We start from the raw sequence: 22,396 nt of genomic DNA, 5'->3' as shown, positions 1-22,396 counted from the left end.
ATACACTACAAGTCTTTCCCCTACTGTCTCTGCACTGAAATTTTTACCCATCTGGAAAAATCCAGCACACCCCTGGCTAAGAACCTTTGCACTTGCCATCACCTTTGTCAAAAATGCTCATTCTTCAAATATCTAAATTCTTTGTTCCCTGATTTTAGTCAGATTTTTACGACAATTTCATTTTCCCAGGTGAAGCTTCCTTTAGCTTCTATTGCAATGACCACTCCCACATGCCCCCCAACACTTTTTTTCCAGCTTTATTGAGATATAATTTACATACAATATTGTCTAAGTTTAAGGTGTACATGTTGATTTGATAACCTTATGTATTGGAAAACAATTACCACCATAGTGTTAGCTAACACCTCCATCATGACACATAATTATCCTTTCTTTTTTGTAGCAAGACATTTAAAATCTATTCTCTCAGTAACTTTCAGTATGTAATACAGTATTATCCATTATAATCCCCATGCTATACATTAGATCCCAGAACTGATTCAAAATATAACTGGAAGTTGTACCTTTTGAACAACATCTCCCATTCCCAAATCCAAACCCCAGTGATTGCCATTCTACTCTCTTTCTATGAATTTGATTTTTCTAGGTTCTATATAAAAGTGATTTAATACGGTATTTGTATTTTTCTGTTTCATTTTGTTTAATACAATGCTTTCCAGGTCCACCCATGTTGTCAAAAATGCAGATTTCCTTCTTTATCATGGATGAGTAACCTTTTCCAGATATTTCATTTTCAGTGTAAACAAACGCAACTGCTTTTATATGTTGACTAGAGGCCCAGTGCACGAATTTGTGCACCGGTGGGGTCCCTCAGCCTGGCCTGTAGGGATCAGGCTGAAACCGGCTCTCCAACATCCCCCAAGGGGTCCCGGATTGTGAGAGGGTAGTTCTCTGGTGATGCACCCTGGAATAGGGCTCCCTCCTGTCTGGTTCCACGTGCATCACCCAAGAAGTGCAGCTGCCAAGTCACCACAGCTCAGCAGCTCCTGCATTGAGCGTGTGCCCCCTGGTGGTCAGTGTGCGTCATAGCTACCAGTTGGAGTGTCTGGCCCCTGGTGGTCATTGCTCATCATAGCTACTGTTCAGACGGTTGGGTGGTCGCTTAGGCTTTTATATATATAGATTTTGTAGCCTATTAACTTATTGAATTAGTTGATTAGCTCTGAAAGGATTTTCTATATAAAAATCATATCATCTACAAATAAAGATGTTTTCTTATGTGTCTTTAATATTTATACATTTATTTTAATTTATTATTATTTGTTATTTATTACTTGCATTGCTTTATTATTGTTAAATTTGTTAGAGTAGAAAATTCCAGAGAAAGCAAAGCATGGCCCATTATTCCCACCTCCCTCCAAATGGGCACTGTAGGCCATCAATTTAACTTACTTAGTCCAAAGGCAGAAATGATTCAGGTTTAAGTGCTAATCTGTGTAGGCATTTCAAACCTTAACAACTGAACAGTGATGGGGAAACTGAGAAACAACGGGCAGCACTAAGCAGGGCCTAATACATCAGTGCTAATGGCCAGCTATCACTTTAATGGGGTGAGTTGTTTGTTTAGTTTCAGTATACATCCTTGAGTAATCATTATTAATTTTAAAATATAGAGGCTGAGAATTTGGGCATGTAGATATAAAACTATTTGGTGAAATACCTTGAAGCCAAAATGATTTTTGATAGTATTTATCTATAAGGCAACCATGTATTCACTTTTGTCAGTTATTTTTTGGATCACATTTGCTGTGTCCCATTGGTTTTGGTCTAGGCCAGTGGTTATCAATACAGGGTTCATGGTAGAAACACCTGTAAAGGTGAGATTGACACCTGGATCCCACTACCAGAGATTCTCAACGAATTGGTCTGGGACGCAGCTTGAGAATCAGAATGTTTTACATTCCCAGGGGTTTTAGTTAAGGTTCAAAACCACTGTCTACAAATATGCCATTTTTAATTTGTGAAATGTGTACACATTTACAATTATATGGTATTTATTTCTTTTTACCTTCATTCTTTTACTCTTTCCTTCTACAAGTATTGAGTATCTGCTCAATAAATGGGCCAGGCACTATGCTAATAACAGGATATATGTTAGAAAAAGAACTGGTCTGGGCTCACCATAGTCACCATGATAGTTACCTACAGTAAATTTTATTACATAAAATCACACTGTCATCTATTTGTGTGACAACTCAGACAGAATCTTGTCTTTGAATGAGTGGAAGTCGCCTCAAGCCATGAAGACAGCTGCTTCTGAAGTGAAATCGCGGAGTGCCAGGGTGTTATTAACAATGACAAGGAATCCTTCTCCTGGATTTGTTCATGTGCCTGCCCCTTATAAGCCACGTAAGCTTTTCTTACTTTGCCCTCTCAATTCCTCATTCTTTCTCCTGCCAGGAACTTTATTTATTTCTCAGCTATCCCCTCACAGTTAAGTTGGTAAGCTTTGAAATGCCTACCCAGATTAGCATTGAAACCTAAATAATTTCTGTCTTTGGACTAAGTTAAATGAGCTGAGCATGTTAAAAAAAAAAAGCCATGTGATTGTGGTTCTTACTATTCATTATCTTAATAAGACAGGCAAGAAGGTATCCCCAAAGGCAAATCTCACTAATAGTATATAAAGACTAATTTTTTGTCTATGGCTAACATTTAAGGCTAGCACAATATATCAATACATATTAGTACTAATAATGGTAGTTAACATTTTTTGAGGGCTTTTTTTTTATAATCAGGCTCTTTTCTGAGCACTTTATGTGAAGTAATTTACTACATCCTCAGGGAAAACAGTGAGACGATATGTACTATTATTATTATTTCTATTTTAAAAGAAAAGGAAACTGAAGCACAAAGAATAGATACTCATGTGATGGCCTTTCAGTGTTAAACAAATGAACCTAGACATGCATGTCCTTTAAAATTTAGAGATATAGTCAAAAGGCCTCTCTGTTTGAACTGCAAACTCTTAAAAGCCTCTCACAACACATCACTATTCTTGCTTTTTTTAAAAATGAAAAATGGCCTTGTTTTCCAGTTAATATTGCCATGAGTCAGGTAGTTCACGAGTTTCTATTCAGCAGAATTTTCAGAGGAGAATGGTTTTGTACTGTTTTTTATAAAAGTAAGGATGTCAAAAATCTAATCCATGGTATCAGAGTTCTGCCAGAACGTTGCTCAGACTAAAATGAAAAACAGGATCTCCCACGGGGTTTTCTTCCATAATGAAATCATTGAGATATGAAGGGTCCCAGGAGGGGGACTTTCAAAGTTCTAGCCATTGGCAAATAAGAAACCAATTGAGATTTGTTTTTAAAAGAAGATGGTGTAATATTCCTATAGTTTGATATTAGGAAGGAAGCCAAAATTCTAAATAGTGGACCATCTGGAGAAGAAATATAATGAAGAAAGCCAACAAAAATATAATTACAACAACTGGCTTAGAAATAACAACTGCATTTATTAAGAACAGCCTAAGTAGGGATGTCAAGAACAAAATCTGAGTTAAGTTTCCATTTCAGCTTCACTGTGGGAATAGGAGAAAATGCTCTGGTCTCTAGACTCAACCCAGGAGCAGAAGATATGAGAAGAATTTGGTTAAATATCCAATGTAAAAAATCTATACTTAAATCTCTGTCCTTACATTTTTTCCAAAAAAAAACAAAACAATTGAAGAGCATCAAATATATGTGATAATCTATGGTAGGTGCTAGCTGGGAGTGCAGAGATGAGGCTCACATGGTCTTTTTTTCCAAAACCTTAAATGTAATCATGCACATCAAAACACGATATTCATACAAACAGTTTAAGGATAAAATGATTGCCCAGCTAGTGCTGCTGTGGTTGAGCATTGACCTATGAATCAGGAGGCCACGGTTCAATTCCCAATCAGGGCATATGCTGGGGTTGAGGGCTTGATCCCCAGTAGGGGGTGTGCAGGAGGCAGTGGTCAATGATTCTCTCTCATTACTGATGTTCCTAGCTCTCTCTTTCTCTCCCTTCCTCTCTTAAATCAATAAATATATATGTATTTTTTAAAAGCATAAAATTATGAAAACAGTCTTAAATGTAGTTATTCAGAAACACTCCATGGTACATTAATCAGAACTTCCCCACTTCCTAAAGGGATAAAACAGGAACATGTTCAATTGATAATCATAAGGGACAAATCTGTAATATATGCATAGATACTCTTCATTCAAAATATGTGGCAGCCAGTGTGTTAAGCATGGCTACTGAAATAAATATAAAAATATGCACTGCTTCTCATGGCACACAAATTTGGAAGATACAATTTAAACTTATTGGATGCAATGCGTAAAGAAAAAAATAGGAGTAGAGTTTGGGTGTCAAGGTGAAAAGGGGATTAAAGAAAGGCCTCTAAGCATAGACGTACTTATACTGAAGGAAAGCTGAGTATTTCTAAGGAAGAAAAGGGCAGGAGGGTGGGATGAAGGACATATGAACAAAAGCTCAGAGCCCTACGGGAAAGAAAAAGCTGCCACTCTGGAGACACATTAAGCTCTAGGTGTGATTGGAGTAAAGAGTGGGTGGCAGATGATTCAAGAGCAGTGAGCAGGGCGAACCTCCCTAGGGCCATTCATGCAAAGCCAAGAAAAGCACGTTTTACTCTGAGAGTTCTCGGGAATCAATAATTGATTCTCTGTAGGGAAGTGACACAAACTGATCTGCCTTTGATAACAAGCTACATCTTAAAACCACATCACAGTAGTCCCCCCTTATCTGAGGGGAATACATTTCCGGCCTGGTGGATGCCTGAACCTGCAGATAGTACAGAACCACATACAAACCATGTTTTTCCTGTACAAACAGACCAATGGTAACATTTAATTTATATATTAGGCAGAGTAAGAGATGACCAGCAATAACTAATTAAAAAAACAATTATAACATTATCCTGTAATAAAAGTTATCTGAATGTGGTCTCTCTCTCAACATATCTTATTGTACTGTACTCACCTTTCCACTTAAAGGAGACACTCTACGGCTTCTCTTTGGCATCTCCAAATCGCCAGCATCCCCACTCTTGTGCACCACCACTTTGGGACCATTATTAAGTAAAATAAGGGCTTCTTGAACACAAGCTCTGCAAGCTCATGCAGTCAGCTGATAACCAAGATGGCTGCTGCGTGGCTAATGGGCGGGACCCACACAGGTGGAGACGCTGGATAAATTGGAGATTCAAGTCCTGGACAGGACAGAGCAGGACTGGTGAGAATCATCAAGCTACTCAGAACAGCACTCAACTTAAACTGTATAAATTGTTTATTTCGGAAATTCTCCACTTAATATTTTTGGACTGTGGTTGACCAAAATGAAACCTGGCAATGTGAATCCATGGACAAGGGGGCGGGAACGACTGTTTCAGTAAAGGAACTCAATCTGGTCATTTAGGTTGGGGATGCAGAGCAACAGGAGCCCATCACGTATTATGGAAAACACATGAGGATCGACTGCTTTACCCTTTTCTGGCCTTTGGAATACAGGTGTCTCAAATGGCCACTCAAGGCTGATTCTAGCTTTTTACCTGCTGGAGGATGCTGGGACTTTTTTTATCTATCCTTTCAGAATCTACTCTAGTGCCCCCTCCCATTACACAATTTGCCCACCTGAGTACCTGTTGAGCACCATCCTGTACTTGCTGAAATCCACTCCACCTCTCTCTCTGCGCTCCAGAACATCAGCTCCTCCATTCTCCCTCCCAACACCAGCCTGTGTGTGTGCTGTCCCTGTTGCTTGGTGTGGTCTCTCCCTCTCTTCTCCTCTGTTGTACTCTGACATGTATTTCAACCTTCAAGTTTCTTAGGGGAAGGCACCCTGAGAGACTCAGAGAGGACTTCCCTGTCTTGGAAACAACCTTTACCGTGGCCTCTCAACACTTGAAGGAATTCCCTTCTATAACACCTTTGCAATTTGCAGAGAGTTTTAGATGATGACTCACTTTTTACCTCTGGAATATAAGGTCCAGGAGGAACAGGGCCAGCCTAGGGTAGGGCCTGAAATATCACACATAGGTTTTTGGTTAGTAGATTATTTGCATTTAAACATATAAAACTTTTCAGAAATATATGTATTATCTATATTTTTCTTTATTGTGTTTTTTTTGTATAACAGTTGAAATGCCCTTCAAGAGACAAAAAGTATATACTTATTTCTCCTAGTGGTTTTATAACATTGTTGCTTATCTTAAAATTAGGATCCCTTCTGAATTATGATCAATTTGGTAATAGAATATAAAGAATGGGTAAACTTATATTTTTCTTTCAAAAGGGTATTGCCTATAGTTTTACAATATGCTAACTTTAAGAGAGGCTGGGTGCAAGGTTCATAGTCCTTCCTGTAAATTTCTTTACAACTTTCTATGAATCTATAATTATCCTATATAACAAAAGCCTAATATGCAAATTGTGCTCTCAGGCAGTTATTCGACCGGGAGTTCGACTGGGAGACTGGGAGTTTGACCACTCACTTTGACATGTGCTGACCACCAGGGGGTGGTGTGGAACATGGTGGGCGTTGGCGACACACTGCGACCTCTCACCGGCTACCTAGGGACAGGGGTGATGATGGGGATGGAGGTGCCGTGAGAATGCAGGGTATCTGCTGAGTTCGCTCTCACTCCCCCTGCAGCCCTCCCCTGGGACCCCAGGACTCGTGTGCTAGGGAAGCCCCCACACTCAGGTGCCAGGCACCTGTGAGGAGCCCACCCACACGGCCTCTTCCAGGTAAGCCAGGCTACAGTCCCTGGGACTGTAGGGGCTGGTCAGGCTCCCTGTGGGTTCACACAGGAGGCGGTCTGCAAGGCTAGCCAGGAGAAAGCGTGCTGCCCACTTGGCATCCATGCAGCCCCACTGTGCAGCCCAGAGGCCCACGCTGAGCCCCAGCTGGTGGTATCCAGCCTTGCTCTCTGCATCTCCACATGGCGACTTGGGCACTGTGACTCAGGTGGAAGGGGACGCACAGGGGCCGGGGGCCCAGGGGCTGCCCAGGACCAGAGGTCAGCTGGGACCTGCCCTTCCACGCCAGACACTGGCACTTCAATTGCCAGCCAGGCCTAGGGACCGCACCTGTGCATGAATTTTGTGCACCAGGCCTCTAGTCTAATAATAAAAAGGTTTTAAGTGTTTTATCCCATCACCCCAACTGTAAGCTACTTTGGTGTTTCATGTACTAACTAAGTACATTTTCCCCAGATACATTTGTACATGCAGCAAATTTATTGAGAATTCTTTACCTCTTGCCCTGAACTAGAAAGCTAATTATTGGCTTTCTAGTTTGATCATGTCATTGATCTATTTCACACTCAAAACTTAGATTGCCTCTGTTTGATATAGGATGTCCTCTTGACTCACCTCATTCATGACAATACCTTCCTCCCCTTAGATTATTTATCTTGACCCCCTCTAATAAGTCCAGACCTACCAAGGTTGTTTTATAGCACATGCAATCATGTAGGCCTCCTTCACCATGCAATTCATTATCACCTGCTGAACAGAAAGTCTAAATCATGATAATCCCTGTCTTTGATCATGAAATATAAAATTATTATGACAATTACTTCATAGTTCATTTTCAAATTCGTAGTGTGGAAAGAATATGGGTTCAGAGTTACAAAGCCCAGGGCTACTTATGAAGTGTTTTCCCTTAGACCCTCTAAAACTTAGTTTGCCTTTTTATAAATGAAAATAAGCCCACCTACCTCATTGGGCTGCCATGGGAATGAAAGCAGCTAATAGGTATGTACAGTGTCTGGGATGGCAGGTAGTAAATATTATTCCCCCAACCCTCACCTTCTACACAGCATCATCCTTATAAATTCTGATAGATAAGCTCATTCAAACTACAGGAAATGGGGAATAGCAGGGATTCTTGATGGTGAAAATTTTGAGAACCAAAATTAATTTTCAGGACTAGAACTTGAGACACTTCACACCCAACTGAAGGCCACATCTCTATGTTTACCATATAGTTAGGCCTGCATGTGAATTCCCTACATGGAATGAAGTTTTGAAATGAAGGTCATGGAATTGGGGCCATAAGGTACTTTGACTGCCAGTGTTCTAATATTGGCCTCGCCAGTGTTTTTGATGGCATGCATCATGACTATGTTTGATTCCCATCAGTGTGAAAATAAAAACTCTTGACAGTTTTGGCCAATGAACCTGTGTGGGTCTCCTAGGTGACTAGGAGTGATGAAAAGTCAGAGGGAGTTGCATTCCTCCAACGATAAGGATAATTGGATTGGGGCGCAGATGCTCTGTCTGGGGCACATGCTCACTGTTAACATGAGAGCTCTCAGCTCAGCACATTTTACAATGTACAGTGTTTGCTCATATTTTCTTCCTCCTCTGTGACATGAACTCAGGCTTCAGAATCCAGAGTAGTCCCTAAACCACATGAGGTCCCTGACAGCTAGAGGTGTCTGTAACCAAATCCTATTATAAATCAGAAGGGACACTTCTTTTTCAGCATAGCAAGCGCCACTATAAGGATTTTTGCACTCACTGAAACAATAATGGTTTTGCTAAAAATTAGCAACTTTGCTTAATACATTTGGTCTCTTTCTGCCAATAAATGAAACATTTCTTGAAGGACTAAAGTGGGCAAAATGTTACAATTATCACTGCTATCTATTTTGACATAGTCTACAAGATATATTCATGATCATATTTCTTGGTAAATAATGCCTTGAGATAATTCACATTTTGCTAAAGACTAAAATGGTAAAGAGAGCGAACTTTGCAACATATTATTGGCATTCTTTATCTATTCATTTGAAATTAACTGTCTTTTTTGTTTCTTCACTCATTTGGGTAAAGTGACCTTGGTATTAAGTGATAGTTAAGATTTCTCCAAAACTTAAAAAAAACACTAATATTTAAGTCATTACTGTGATACAGAGGAGATTTTAATAAGCTCAAGGAAAGCAAGTATTACTATCTCCTAAAATGCCTACATGGGAATTTATCATTTATTAACTTAATCAATTTATCTGAGGCCAGAATCTGACCCTCAAATCTGTAGGTTGGATTTTATGCGCTCAGCACACTAAGAATGCATTCATCAACCAAGACTGATGTATAAATCGGAAAAAAATCTATCTGTTTATAATGAGAAATATGCCTATCCCAGAGCCTGGAATATGCACATCAGCAGATCAGTGCATTTCATCCCCATAAATTACCTAGAAAGCAAACTCTTACTTAGATCACTTCTTGTTGAACATGAAATCAGATGCAGACTTGTCGGTTGGGAAAGGCTTGATGGAAGTGGATAAACTGGAAGCAGGATGTTGTCCATCAGAACCACTGAATACAGAGCCTTCCCTCTTCCAGTGCTGTGCTGGAACCTGTCACACGTTGCCTCTGATTCCCTTGTCTATGCTTCTAGGGTTGTTCAATTCCATTTTTGATGAGTATATTCTTTCTTTAGAGATCTCAATATATTTGACTGAGATACATGTAAGTCTTAAAGGTCTAAAAATGACATCATCTCTTTAAATTGCTTTTTTAAAATATCAACATTGTTTATGATCTAAAAGTTTAACTTTCAAAGAGCAGTTTTATTGTCCTCCTTTTATATTTGTAGGAATGTCTCAATATTATCCCTAAAAGCAGCCACTGTTCAGAAAACAAAGATAAAATAGTAATGTTTTTGCCCTGGCCGGTTTGGCTCTGTGGATAGAGCATCGGCCTGTGGACTGAAGGGTCCCAGGTTCAATTCTGGTCAAGGGCATGTACCTTGGTTGCGGGCACATTCCCAGTAGGGAGTGTACAGGAGGCAGCTGATCGATGTTTCTCTCTCATCGATGTTTCTGACTCTCGATCCCTCTCCCTTCCTCTCTGTAAAAATTCAATAAATATATTTAAAAAATAGTAATGTTTTTCTGTTGTTGTAGCTGATGGCCAGTGTGTGATAAGATCAGCGGGTTTTATTTATGAATCATATGATGACGTGATCTTAAGGTCTTCGCCATGGACTGTTTAAACACTGGTGGGTCTTTTTTTCCTGTTTATGTTGCTGGGGCCCATCCTGAGGGCTCCTCTCAAATGCCTTTTTTTAAAAAATAAGTCTCTATAAGTTCAAGAAGATTGAAATCATTTCAAGCATCTTCTTAGAGCACAATGGCATGAAACTAGAAATCAACTATAATAAAAACACTCAAAAACTTTCAAACACATGGAGGCTAAATAGCATGTTATTAATCAAATGCCTTTTTAAAAATCAGTTCATGAGATATATCCATATTGGCCCTGGTATATACAATTTTAAGTATGTTTATTTTTAGAATGCAGTCTTTCTCTAAATTATTTCTTAAGTCTTTTAGAATTTAAATTAAAAATTATGAGATTTACTATTTAATTTAAAAAAATAGTGTCAAGGAATATACATTGTCAAACCTAAGTTACTCTAAAAATTTGTGACAGATTTTGAGGATGATTCCCTGATTTAAAGTCATTTCTCCATCATATAGAAAATCTGTGTTAATTCTTCATCTTTTCACATTTTTTCCTAAGAAAAGATTTTAATATGAATTTATGCCATTAAAATGAAGTTGGGTTTAATTTTCTATTGATTCTTAATTAGCTTCTAGGCCAATGAAAAATCAGTTTTTACATGTTATATACACAAATCATAAGTTATATGTGGCACAGAAGACTACCTGTTCAAAGATGGTTGTCCTCCTTCTGTAGTTCAGAGTCATTGATATGAAGCAGCTACCTAGCAAAGCTGTGTTTCCTAGTAATACTTGCACTCACTGCATCTTGTAACTAGTTCTTCCAATAGATTTTCAGTGGAAATACTGTATACCATCTCTGCACTTTTCTGCTACCTTCTACCTAAATACAGAGTAGTCGAATGCTCTAAAGCAGTGGTTCTCAACCTTCCTAATGCCGCGACCCTTTAATATAGTTCCTCATGTTGTGGTGACCCCCAACCATAAAATTATTTTCGTTGCTACTTCATAACTGTAATTTTGCTACTGTTATGAATTGTAATGTAAATATCTGATATGCAGGATGTATTTTCATGGTTACAAATTGAACATAGTGATTAATCACAAAAACAATATGTAATTATATATGTTTTCCGATGGTCTTACACGACCCCTGTGAAAGGGTAGTTTGACCCCCAAAGGGGTCATGACCCACAGTTTGAGAACCGCTGCGGATGATACAGTCACAAGGCAGAGACAAAGAGTACCTTCCATCATCACATGAAAGGCTAATTGTTGACTACCCATACTGAGCTCTTGTATAAACAAAATATTAAGTTATTTCTATCTATATAGCATCTAGCATTACTTCAAATAATCACTAAGCATCATGGAGTTTTAAAATCTAGGAAATCAATATTAACAGAAATGATAGAAGTCATTTAATCTACCCCCCACCCTTACCCAAGCACTGCTCAAGATATTAATCCCTTAAAGGACATATTTGGGTTTGAGGGAAGAGAGAAGGTACGTAAGAAATGCATTTCTCCAAAGCTGACATGACAACTCTGATAAATTCATTGAACTTTTCTCCACTTATTCAGCTGATTTTATAAATTTCTAAATTTTATACTTGGCTCTGACCTAGAGAAAAATGTGGAATAAAAAAAAAGGAAATGAAAGGCCACTTTGTCCTGATTGAATAGGGACATAGAGTAATGCAAGAAGAACAATTTTATTTCTAGGCTCCTCAATCACTAACATGGCCTACAGTGATTCCGATTCTATGCTTAATTGATAGACAAATAAATAAATAGTGTAAGATCAATGGAAAGTGACCAATATTAAGTGTACAAAGCATTCTAAAACAGAAAAATAGAAGTTGAGGAATAGCTGAGGAGAAGGCAAAGGAAACGGGCCAAATCATGTAAATAAATGGGAGCAGAGACCAAATTCTAGACCCAAGTGCCTCAGTTCTATTCAATTTGTATTGGTTTTCTGTCAAATCAAACTAATGTACTTGAATCTTCATTGTTTTAAATGCTTTTTTGGATTGTGTACAACATCCATTGTGAAAATCTGAGAGTATATCTAAGTAGTAAAAACTTTTTTTTCCACAAGACCCTTTACATGTCCTTATAAAAATGCATGAGAAACCCAAGACCAATCTGCTTCTAACTTTTACTTCAGTGGAATTGTTTGCATATATGAAAGAATAAGATGCATAGAGGAGATTTCCATGTCCAAAAGGAATGTATTAGCCTCTATCCTCTGCCAAAGTAATTATGTCTTCTCATTGGGAAGGTGACTTTGTTGTGGCTGTTAGAAAAGTGCATAAGGATGAGCTTCCTCACTCCTGAAGACCATGTCCATCTTTGGACAACTCAAGAAAACACCAACCAAAGGATCAAAACCTGAACACACACACACAAACACACACTCACTCACACACACACACACACACACCACACCAAATAACAAGAAAACTCCACATTTCTACTAAGCCTGTCCTTATTAACATGCAGATGACAGCATTGAGTGCGGTATTTATTGGATAGTGTTACTGTAAAAATTAAGTAAAATAATCCATGAAACATATTCAGTACAGTGCCTGGCACAGAGTAATAAAGGGGGTAGTAACTAGTTATTTTGTCATTATTATGATGACCTGAGTGTCCCTTACTTTTCCCATCCTCTATGAACTAGTACTACAAAGAAGAAAGTCTTTCCTTCTTCCTCCAGTCCCAAGCCAGTTGAACCCAAGTGTCTAGGCTGCCCCAGGAAAGCAATTGATCAGTTACATTCAATTCACTTTCATAGACCCTGCTCATCCCCCCAATGAAATAAACAGTGAACCAGATTGTTTTCAAAGCAGTTTATAGCTTTTTTTTGTTTACCATTTTCCATTCTGAACCTCACCTTTCATTCAGCCCTTGATTGGACAAATATTTAGTTAAAATCAACACCTTTCTGGTGACGAGGTATATAAGCAATACATAAACCAGATGAAATCTCTGCTCTTAAGAAATTTTAGGGAAGGAGATAACAAACGTAGGACAACAGGTGTTTGTGACCACTATTGAGAATACTAATGTCAGGGACAGGAGACAGAGGGGATTAGGGGAGCAGGATTGGATTATTTTTTTATAAGATGATCAAGAAAGGCCAATATGGGGAGATGTCACTTGCACAGTGATGAGGGTTACATATCCTTGTCTGGAGGTTGGTGCTCTAAGTAAATAGAAAAACAATTGCTACAGTGGGAAGGCCGGGGAGGGTTGGGGGGAGGTAAAAGATCAACTGAAGGACTTGTATGCATGCATATAAGCATAACCAATGGACACAAGACACTGGGGGGTAGGGGAGGCCGGGGGAATGTCAAGGGGGGAAAATGAGACATATGTATACTCTTTGTAATACTTTAAGCAATAAAACAAAATTAAAAAAAAAGAAAAACAATTGCTAAGGGCCTGAACCTGGAGCATGATTAGGGTGCTTGCCCTTTCATGTGAAATGTACTTCACATGTTTTTCCCTCAGTGAAAAGACCTTCCCTGCAGAATTCAGAATGTGCAGGCAATTCTGAGATACAGACACTGTTCTAGCGCTCTGCTACTCTCTTTGGCTCTGCGATAATATGTTATAATGATGATGAAGATAATTATCTTTATCATTGTTATTATTAATTATAGACAAAGAATAACCTCAAATTAAACCTTGTAGGAAAGTAGACTAAAGGGAAGCATAAAGGAAAGGAAGCTTCCCAGATTGAAATATTCATCAACCAACATTATCCTGAACCACATCCTCTCAATGCGCCTTCTGTTTATATCTGAAGGAGGCTTTGTCATATTGTACTTCTGTTACTTAAAGGTAGGTGATGCTTTACAGAGATAAACAAGTTGAAATCAAACTGGAATTATCATGTATTATGCAAGCCTCAGTGGTCAGAAATATCCTACATATAATTAGAGATAGAGTTACGGCACTTGAATTAATATTTTGAGATATTTGCAATCTGGTTAAAGAAATGAAATGCATGCTTCATAATCAGTAGGACATTACAACATGGCACAGCACAGTGAACAATGACCATGTGTTGGATGGAGGGATACACAGGGTGTTAGCTCTTGTTGTAGGAGTTACATATAAAAATGTCACTCAGGCCCTAACTGGTTTGGCTCAGTGGATAGAGCGTCAGCCTGCATGAAGGGTCCCAGGTTCGATTCCGGTCAAGGGCATGTACCTTGGTTGCGGGCACATCCCCAGTAGGGAGTGTGCAGGAGGCAGCTGATCGGTGTTTCTTTCTCATCCATGTTTCTAACTCTCTATTCCTCTCCCTTCCTCTCTGTAAAAAAATCAATAAAATATATTAAAAAAATAAAAATAAAAATAAATAAAAATGTCACTCAGAAATGAGAACACAGAGTAATTAGGAGTAAAAGATTTTACATGGAGCAAGAATGATATTGCAACTTTACACCATGCATTGCGCACTACCTGGGACATCACTTTAAAATTCCAACTCCTGGAGGTACACAGTAGACTCTCTCCCAACCTGTCCACCTGCAGCCTTTCCAAGTTCAGTAAGTGGCAACTCCATCCTTCTAGCTGCTCAGTCTTGAAACTATGGAGTCATCATCCTCTTCTTCTCTTAAGCTCATCTAACTCATCAGCATAATCTCTTTGCTATGCCTTCAAAGTATATCCAAAATGTGAATATTTTTCCCCAACCTCGATCACAACCACTCCTGTCCAATTCTCAATATTTCTCACCCTAATTATTGCACAAGCTACCTCACTCATCTCTCTGCTTCCACCAATGTCCCCCAGGAATCTATTCTTGACAGTATACCAGTGGTTCTCAACCTTCTGGCCCTTTAAATACAGTTCCTCATGTTGTGACCCAACCATAAAATTATTTTCATTGCTACTTCATAACTGTAATGTTGCTACTGTTATGAATCGTAATGTAAATATCCGATATGCAGTATGGTCTTAGGTGACCCCTGTGAAAGGGTCGTTCGACCACCAAAGGGGTCGCGACCCACAGGTTGAGAAATGCTGGTATAGACAGAGTGATCTTTCCAAAAGTTAGATTAGATCTTGTTACTTCTCTGCTCAAAATTCTGCATAGCTGTCCAGTTCACTTAGATCAAAATCCCAAATCCATACAATCACCTGGAGTACTCTCAGGCATCTCATCTGCTACCTCTTTAAACTTGGATCCCACCAATGCTCTCTCTTGCCCACTCATCTCCAGCCATCTGGTCTCCTTGTTACTCCTCAGGTTCATGGAGCATTTTTCCATATTTTACTGGCTATTCCCTCTGCATGGGATGCTCTACTCCATGTATGTACAGGCTCATTCCCTGTGTATTTCACTGCCTCACATATCTGATCAAATAATACCTTGGTAGAACAGACTCCACACATAGCCTCCCCTTGCATGCCTCTCCTAGCCCTCCTTTATCTGTACTCTGCACTTACCATAGATCATACATATTTTCATTTTCAGTTCCCCTATCCCCAACCCCACAACAAAGTAAGCTCCAAGGCAATGTGAAGTTTGTTTTGTTAACTGTGAATCCCTAAAACCTGGCACAGTGGTCAGTATCGCAAACTGGCTTTACTCCAACTCTAGAGATAAACTCAATTTGAAACACCACTCTCAAAACTCACATAATATTGATCCTACTATATGAAATAAAAATGAAAAATATCATATTCTTTTTTAAAATTTCTTTTGTTTTTTTCTTAAGTATGGACTAAATTTGACTTTTAACATTTTGGTACTTTAAAAAAAAAACTATTTTTACTGATTTCAGAGAAGGAGGGAGAGGGAGAGAGAGAGAGAGAAACATCAGTGATGAGGGAGAATCATTGTTGGCTGCCTTCTGCATGCCCCACACTGGGGATCCAGCCTACAACCCAGACTTTTGCCCTGGCTGGGAATTGAACTGTGACCTCCTGATTCATAGGTCAATGCTCAACCACTGAGCCATGCTGGCCAGGCTGTTTTTGTACTTTTTAACAACATTTTGTTGGAAACATATTTGTCTAAATTCCAGAAGTGCCAACCAGGGATGTAAAATAGATATGACTTCATTGGTAGGAATAGTGACTCTCTGCTTCTATAATATGTATATTTTAGCATTATAAAATTATTTCATGTTTTTTCTTGAGAAATTTTAATATAAAAATACTGATATAAAAATAAAGTCTTTAAATATGAAAAGAAAAAGAAATACTATGGGGGACCTAACCCTACCAGACATTAAAACATGCAATAAAACCTCTATAATTTAAAAAACATGATGTGGGTCTCAGGAGTTAACACAAACTTCTACATAGTTATAGTTCTTGCTGCCAAAAGCAGGGCAAGGCAGCAATTTTAATGAGGCTCAGAGAAATTACGTGATTTGCCTAATTTCACAGAGCTTATACTTGTCAGAGCCACACCCTTTACACAACTGTAACTTTAAACACTGGGCAAACAAAATATTGTTCAGGCCATACACGTTAAACTATCAAAATGCTGTATAATTTGAAGTTTTCTTGAGCTTCTTACACTCTGGTTGAGGATGTAAAATGCATGTCCAAGAAATAACATACATACAAAGGAGGTAGATGTTTCTCATTGACTTAAAAGCTTCCCATTATGGGGCTGTATTTGATTTTCTTTACATCCCTATAAGGGGAACAGAGCATCCCTTTGCATCTTTATCAGGCAGGACAGACAGATATGCTGTAGTATCAAACCCTCAAATCCCAGTGACGTTCCACAGCTAACATGAATTTCTTGCTCACTTTACATATCCTTGCAAATCATTTGAAGCTATAAAGTCTGCATTTGGGATACTGCCACTTCTGGAAAGAGAGAGGAGCGATATGGTGAACCACAGTATCTTAAATATGACCCAACTCAATTCTCCTCATATCTTATTGATCAAAGCAAATCATATATCAGCTCCTGAATTCTGAGTGGGATGTATCCACCTTCAATAGAAGAGGGACAACAAAGTTCCAAGTTCAAACCTGATGTCAGTTGTGGAGACTGATCTGCAGACCTTGAATGACAGATGATTGATTGCTCTGACACATCTTTCTGTGAAAGAGAAGCTAAGGGGCTAGTTGGCATAAGAAGCCAAAAAAGCCTCGTTTGCCTGCCTCCTTGGGTTTTTATTGTCACAACAGCTTAAACTAAAATTAACCTCTAGATACAATCAGCAGGGTAAGTATCCTTGAGACAGCACATGCTTCTACAAGGTCAAGTCTAAAAGACTAAACAGAGACCCTAGCAAAACACCCGGGGGATTGGACTTGTTTGGAAAAGTCAAGGTAGGGGCTGCCACCTTTAGCAAGGTCCCCACAAAGGCCCCCGACCTTTCGGAGAATCCTCCCTACAGACATTCCAACCAAGTCCCATGCTTCCCCACAGTCAATGGCATTGGGAAGGGCAATCCTCTCTTAGGGATTATATACAAGACATAATGCCATCCACTGCACTACCGCGATTATTCACCTGAGGAACCTAGAATTCAGAAAGAGTAAGTAGTAATTAGTCAGAGTGTGCAATCCAGCTCAAACTCCTGATCCGAGCCCCGGGCGGGCAGGGGGGCGGGGGGGGGGGGGGGGGGGGGGGGGCTAATTATCCTATACTAACCACTGTTTAGGAAGTCAGCACCAGCACTGTGGATGTCCCTGAAGAGAGGTCAGCCTTGTCAGTGAAGAACCAGAGGCAGATTCTGCACATGCTCCCCACTCACCACTGCCCCCACATCTCCACCTCTGAACTACCAAGTAGAGCAGCTCTGAGGGACTTGGTCATCTCTGAGGAATAATCATTCTAGCCTGATTTCTGTGAGCCCCAGTTTTTCCAACAGTTTAAAAGAATTGAACAGACTGCTCCCTGAGGTCCTTTATAACTGGAAGAATCCATGAAAAAGAGGCTTATTTGGCTTCCCACAGCTGATAAATTTCCACTCCTTTTCTATATGTACTTTTGTCATAATCAGACATATAGGGAAATGTTTTTCAATGAAGAAAAATAAGATGTGTATCTGGTGTGAGGTAAAAATCGTTATTGTTAACTTAAAATGATGAATCTTATAGGAGGAAGCAAGCTTTCCCTTTAAAATGATAATAATGAAGTCAATAGTAGTGTTAAAAGTATTCTTGGTAAAATCCAAGTTATGGGAAATCCCGCCTTACAAGTGACCTGATTTCCTCAGCAAAGAAAGTATAAAGAAACAATTTATAGACTAAGACATTGTCATTATTCCTCATTCAAACAAACTGTAAAAACTTCATGTGATAATGAGTAATATTTGAGACATGACTGTAAATTTAAAATTGTGGAATTAGTGATTGGTTCCAGTTTTAGAATATTGTATCTTTCAGAGATACATCTCACAATGTTTATAGATAATGTGAGAATAAACAAGTCATCTTTTCTGTCAAAGAACAGTTTAGACAGCTGCCATTTTGGGCTGTGTGATTTGGCCCCGCCATGTTGGCCGAATGGCTTGCAGCTCCCCTGGGGGCCGCCATCTGGAAACAGCAAAGGACAACCCCTCCCTTTGAATTAGCCAATCATGAAAGACTGTGTGCCTGAGCTCCAACCAAGAGCAAAGGACAGGTCACGTGCATAAGGGATTATAAACTCCAAGAAGCCCACCTGCTCGGTGTGTGTGTGCTTCCAGACCATGTGTGCACACCCTTCTGCGTAGAAGTAAAGATGTTTGCCTTGCTGCCTGGTTCCCAAGTGTGTTTTTTGTTCTATAAGGACCCCTGACTTGGGGGGCTCACCTTATTTCTAACAACAAGATGAAATGGTGTCTGGGAAACAAGTTTCAACACAACACTTTGGGGCTGAGGACAGTGGGTAGGAATATAGATAAAATTAGCATGTTCCTGAGTTGTTAATGGTTAAAGCTGGGATTGGTGAGAATATTAGGATTTATTAGGCTCTTCTCTGCCCTTTCCTAGGGTTGAAAATTTCCATATTAAAATATTTATGGCAATTTATGGCATCACCACAGTCCAATATTTGACCAAAGCACCAACTTTATTGTACCTTTTTCATTTATGAAGATTCATTTATCTGCTAACTCCTATTATTTTATTTATTTGTAAATTGAAACCAGAAGACCGAATAGTGAGGTCAGGCCCCAATCTTCTGTTATAACAATTTGATGAGTGGAGCCATAGACACACATCAAAGCCACCCTATTTTCTGACACTGCAAACAGAATTAACTAAAATGAACACTTTTCCACTTAGAGTATGAGCTTTGGGGAGATAAAGGGTTAATTACAAAGTTTGTTCCCATTGACATTGAGTATAATTTGCCTGGTATTTGAAATACACAGAAGAAACAACTTTTCTGTCTTAATTCCTCGAGTTTAAGCATTCCACTCTATTTGCAATGACACAATAATTGGAATGTCAAGAGGAACATCCCAGGACTTAAGACCTTCATCAATCATAGCTTAATAAGACTCAAAAGTACAGTAACTCCATTTTCTTCTTATTCTAAGAAACTCACTCATACCACATAGATTTACAACGTAGCCCTGACCTTGGTTTGTGATGTCAACAAGAGGTTCCTACCAGTCAGCAGTTCTTCCTGCAAATTCCATACAACAATATGTGAATTTTATTTTTAATGTGGCACTTACATAACTGGGATGTCAGCTTGCCAGCAAAAATCCAATATGAAATCCTTGAATATATTTAACTTGAAACACTTGTGGCTGACACAGTAAAGATCCAGTGCTAGAGTGTTTAATTCATGGTCTTGAATAAGATGCTGTATTATGCTTAGATGCAGCTTGGTCAGAAGCTGGAGAAATCCAACCCGGTACAATATTGAGCTAGTTGCTCAACTAGCTCCGGTAATCTGAGAGGGATGTATGTTGTGTTCAAGCACGTGGTACTTGTGTGTGTGGTATCGCATGAATGTCTGCTGCTTGTCGAGCTTGTGCACAAGCCTAACCACAGGAGAGGTGCACCTGGGCATGTGAGAGGCTTTGGGACGTGTATTGCAGAATTTCAGCCCACAGAGCACAACGGCCTACAGGTTAATGTGGTGAAACAACACCTAAGTCAGAAGTAGTTGATTTAGATTTGCTTGGTAACTAGATCAAAACGAGGTAGATTCAAATTGCTTTCTCAGAATCGCCTCAAATTTCATCCATTTTTCTCTCTGTATCATTTTTCCATTTCCTTTTGGGACCTATCCACAGCATTATTCTCTTATGGTTTGGGAGAGACAATAAATCATTTAAAGAAAACAAAATAGAATAATTCTGTTCCATAGGACAAAGCACAGTTGTTAAGACTGGTTATGGACCCAGCTTGCTTTGGCTTTTACCGCTTACTTGCTGTGTGATCTTGTGCAAAACACTAACTTCTCTAGGCCTTGCTTTCCTCACTGGTAGAATGTAACAAAGAATAGAACTTACTTCACAGATGTGTTATGAAGTTTAAGAAATAATAAAAATTCTCAGTTTTGTATCTGGCACATAGTAGAAACTCAGTAAATTTTAATAGATGAAAAGGAGAAGAAAGTTGTTCAATTTGGTTTAACAAAGAAGCATCATGAGAAGTGGTGGAATGGAGAGTAAAAAAGAAAAGGGAACAAATAGAGATTTAAAAAAGGTAAAAATGCTAAAAGGAAAGCATACGCCCAGTGTGAAAAACAGTGAGGACAGAAAGTCAAAGAAGAGAAACATGTTTTTACTGAAAAATGAGCCCCTCAATTTGAATCTTGTCAAGCAGTCCTATCTTTGAATGTCTGCAATGTAACAGGTGCTGCATAAGACACAATAATGATTTTTTTTAAACGAGGCACTACTTGCCTGCAGGAGATCACAGTCCAGTGAGGGGGCAGATGAGAAAAACTGCCAATGTAAGTGCCCTGCCAGGGGCAATAATGGGGTTCACTGGAGCTCCAGAGATGGGACAATTAGGGCCAGAGAGATGCAGGGGAGGTTTTTCTGAGGAGGTGGTTCTTGACAGGGGTCCGAGAGGAGAGCTAAGGTTTTGTCTCTTGCTATTTCTTCCCAAGAGTATGTCTGACTTCTCCAACTAGATTTAAAATGCCTAACATTGGAGACAATATCATGCATTTCCTTCTTATCCCATAGTTCTCTCAACACACTCTTGGTTGTGTAGATACACATAATGAACAGCTAGGTAAATTAATTGAAGTTTTAAAAATAGGAATAAGTTCTTGAGTAGGAAAAACTCCTGTTAGGCTGTTAGTCAATTGAATTGTTAAAGAGTGAAATGATTTCCAAAATAGAATGCCTACTATATGCTGTCCTGAGTCTAGAGGTCTTCGGTTTCAATTCTAATACAGTCAGCTAGTTTCGTTGAAAATACATGAAATTAGTAAGATAAAAATGATTTATGATGTCATATTCCCAATTTAACTTCCTTTTCTAATTAGTTTATTCCTATGAACAAAAGTTTTTTTCCGACAGAGGCCTCAAATCCCTCCAGTTTAATTGTTTGCTGAGCATCTCCATTGGACATGCTCATGAGCTCTCAGACTCCCATGCCCTGATTTGAACTCTTCTTTCAACATAGCTGACCTCTGTTAATGACATCCCCTCCTCCCACTTACGCAGGTTCAACAGCCCCGATGCAACCCTGGATGCTATTCACTTCTTGTCCCATGTTCCATCATTCGCCAAGTCTTCATATTTCTTCTTATCTTTAGGCCCTTTAATCACCATTTTTTTCTTTACTTTTACTTTCCTTTCTGCTCTTCTCACCAATACATCTGCCTTTTTGTTGTTTCTTGTCTCCTCGGTCACTCTTTTATCCATTACAGATTTACTTGTAGGAGTGTCTACATTTATACACTTAAAAGGCATGAGTTAATTTTATCCCACAAGGGGAAATTGTGAAGAGGAGGGACAATCAACACAGACTCCGAGATACTGTTATTCATCACAGCTTCTTCTCAGCCCAACTCCAGGCACCATAGGGGGATATAGCAAAAGGCCCTAAAATGCCATACCACACCAGCCCCTGGTTGACAGGCTATATTTAAACCCCAACTCTTCCAGCAATTGAAAATTGTGTGGATAGAGTGCTGCCCACTCAGAATGTTTCCCATTGGGAAGAGGCTTTGTAAAAATCTGCACTTGTTTTGTATTAGTAGATATTTTTAGAGGATTCAAATGGAACACTGGCTGTAATACACAGCACTCTGTATGAAACCTTTTTACAGACTCTGGGGGACTCCCTTTTATTTCAAGTGGCAAAATAATAAAGTGAAGAACGCACCCACTCACAAATGAAGCAAAACCAACACAAGCACCTTCTGACATTGCTGTTTGGAGGAAAGAAATGTAGGGAAGGAGGCCTAGCAAAGAATCACAGGATTTTAGACCTGGGTGAG

The sequence above is a fragment of the Myotis brandtii genome, unplaced genomic scaffold (assembly GCF_000412655.1).
Source record: "Myotis brandtii unplaced genomic scaffold, ASM41265v1 scaffold228, whole genome shotgun sequence".
In the NCBI taxonomy this organism is placed as follows: Eukaryota; Metazoa; Chordata; class Mammalia; order Chiroptera; family Vespertilionidae; genus Myotis; species Myotis brandtii.
Note: the sequence above shows the minus strand (reverse complement) of the source record.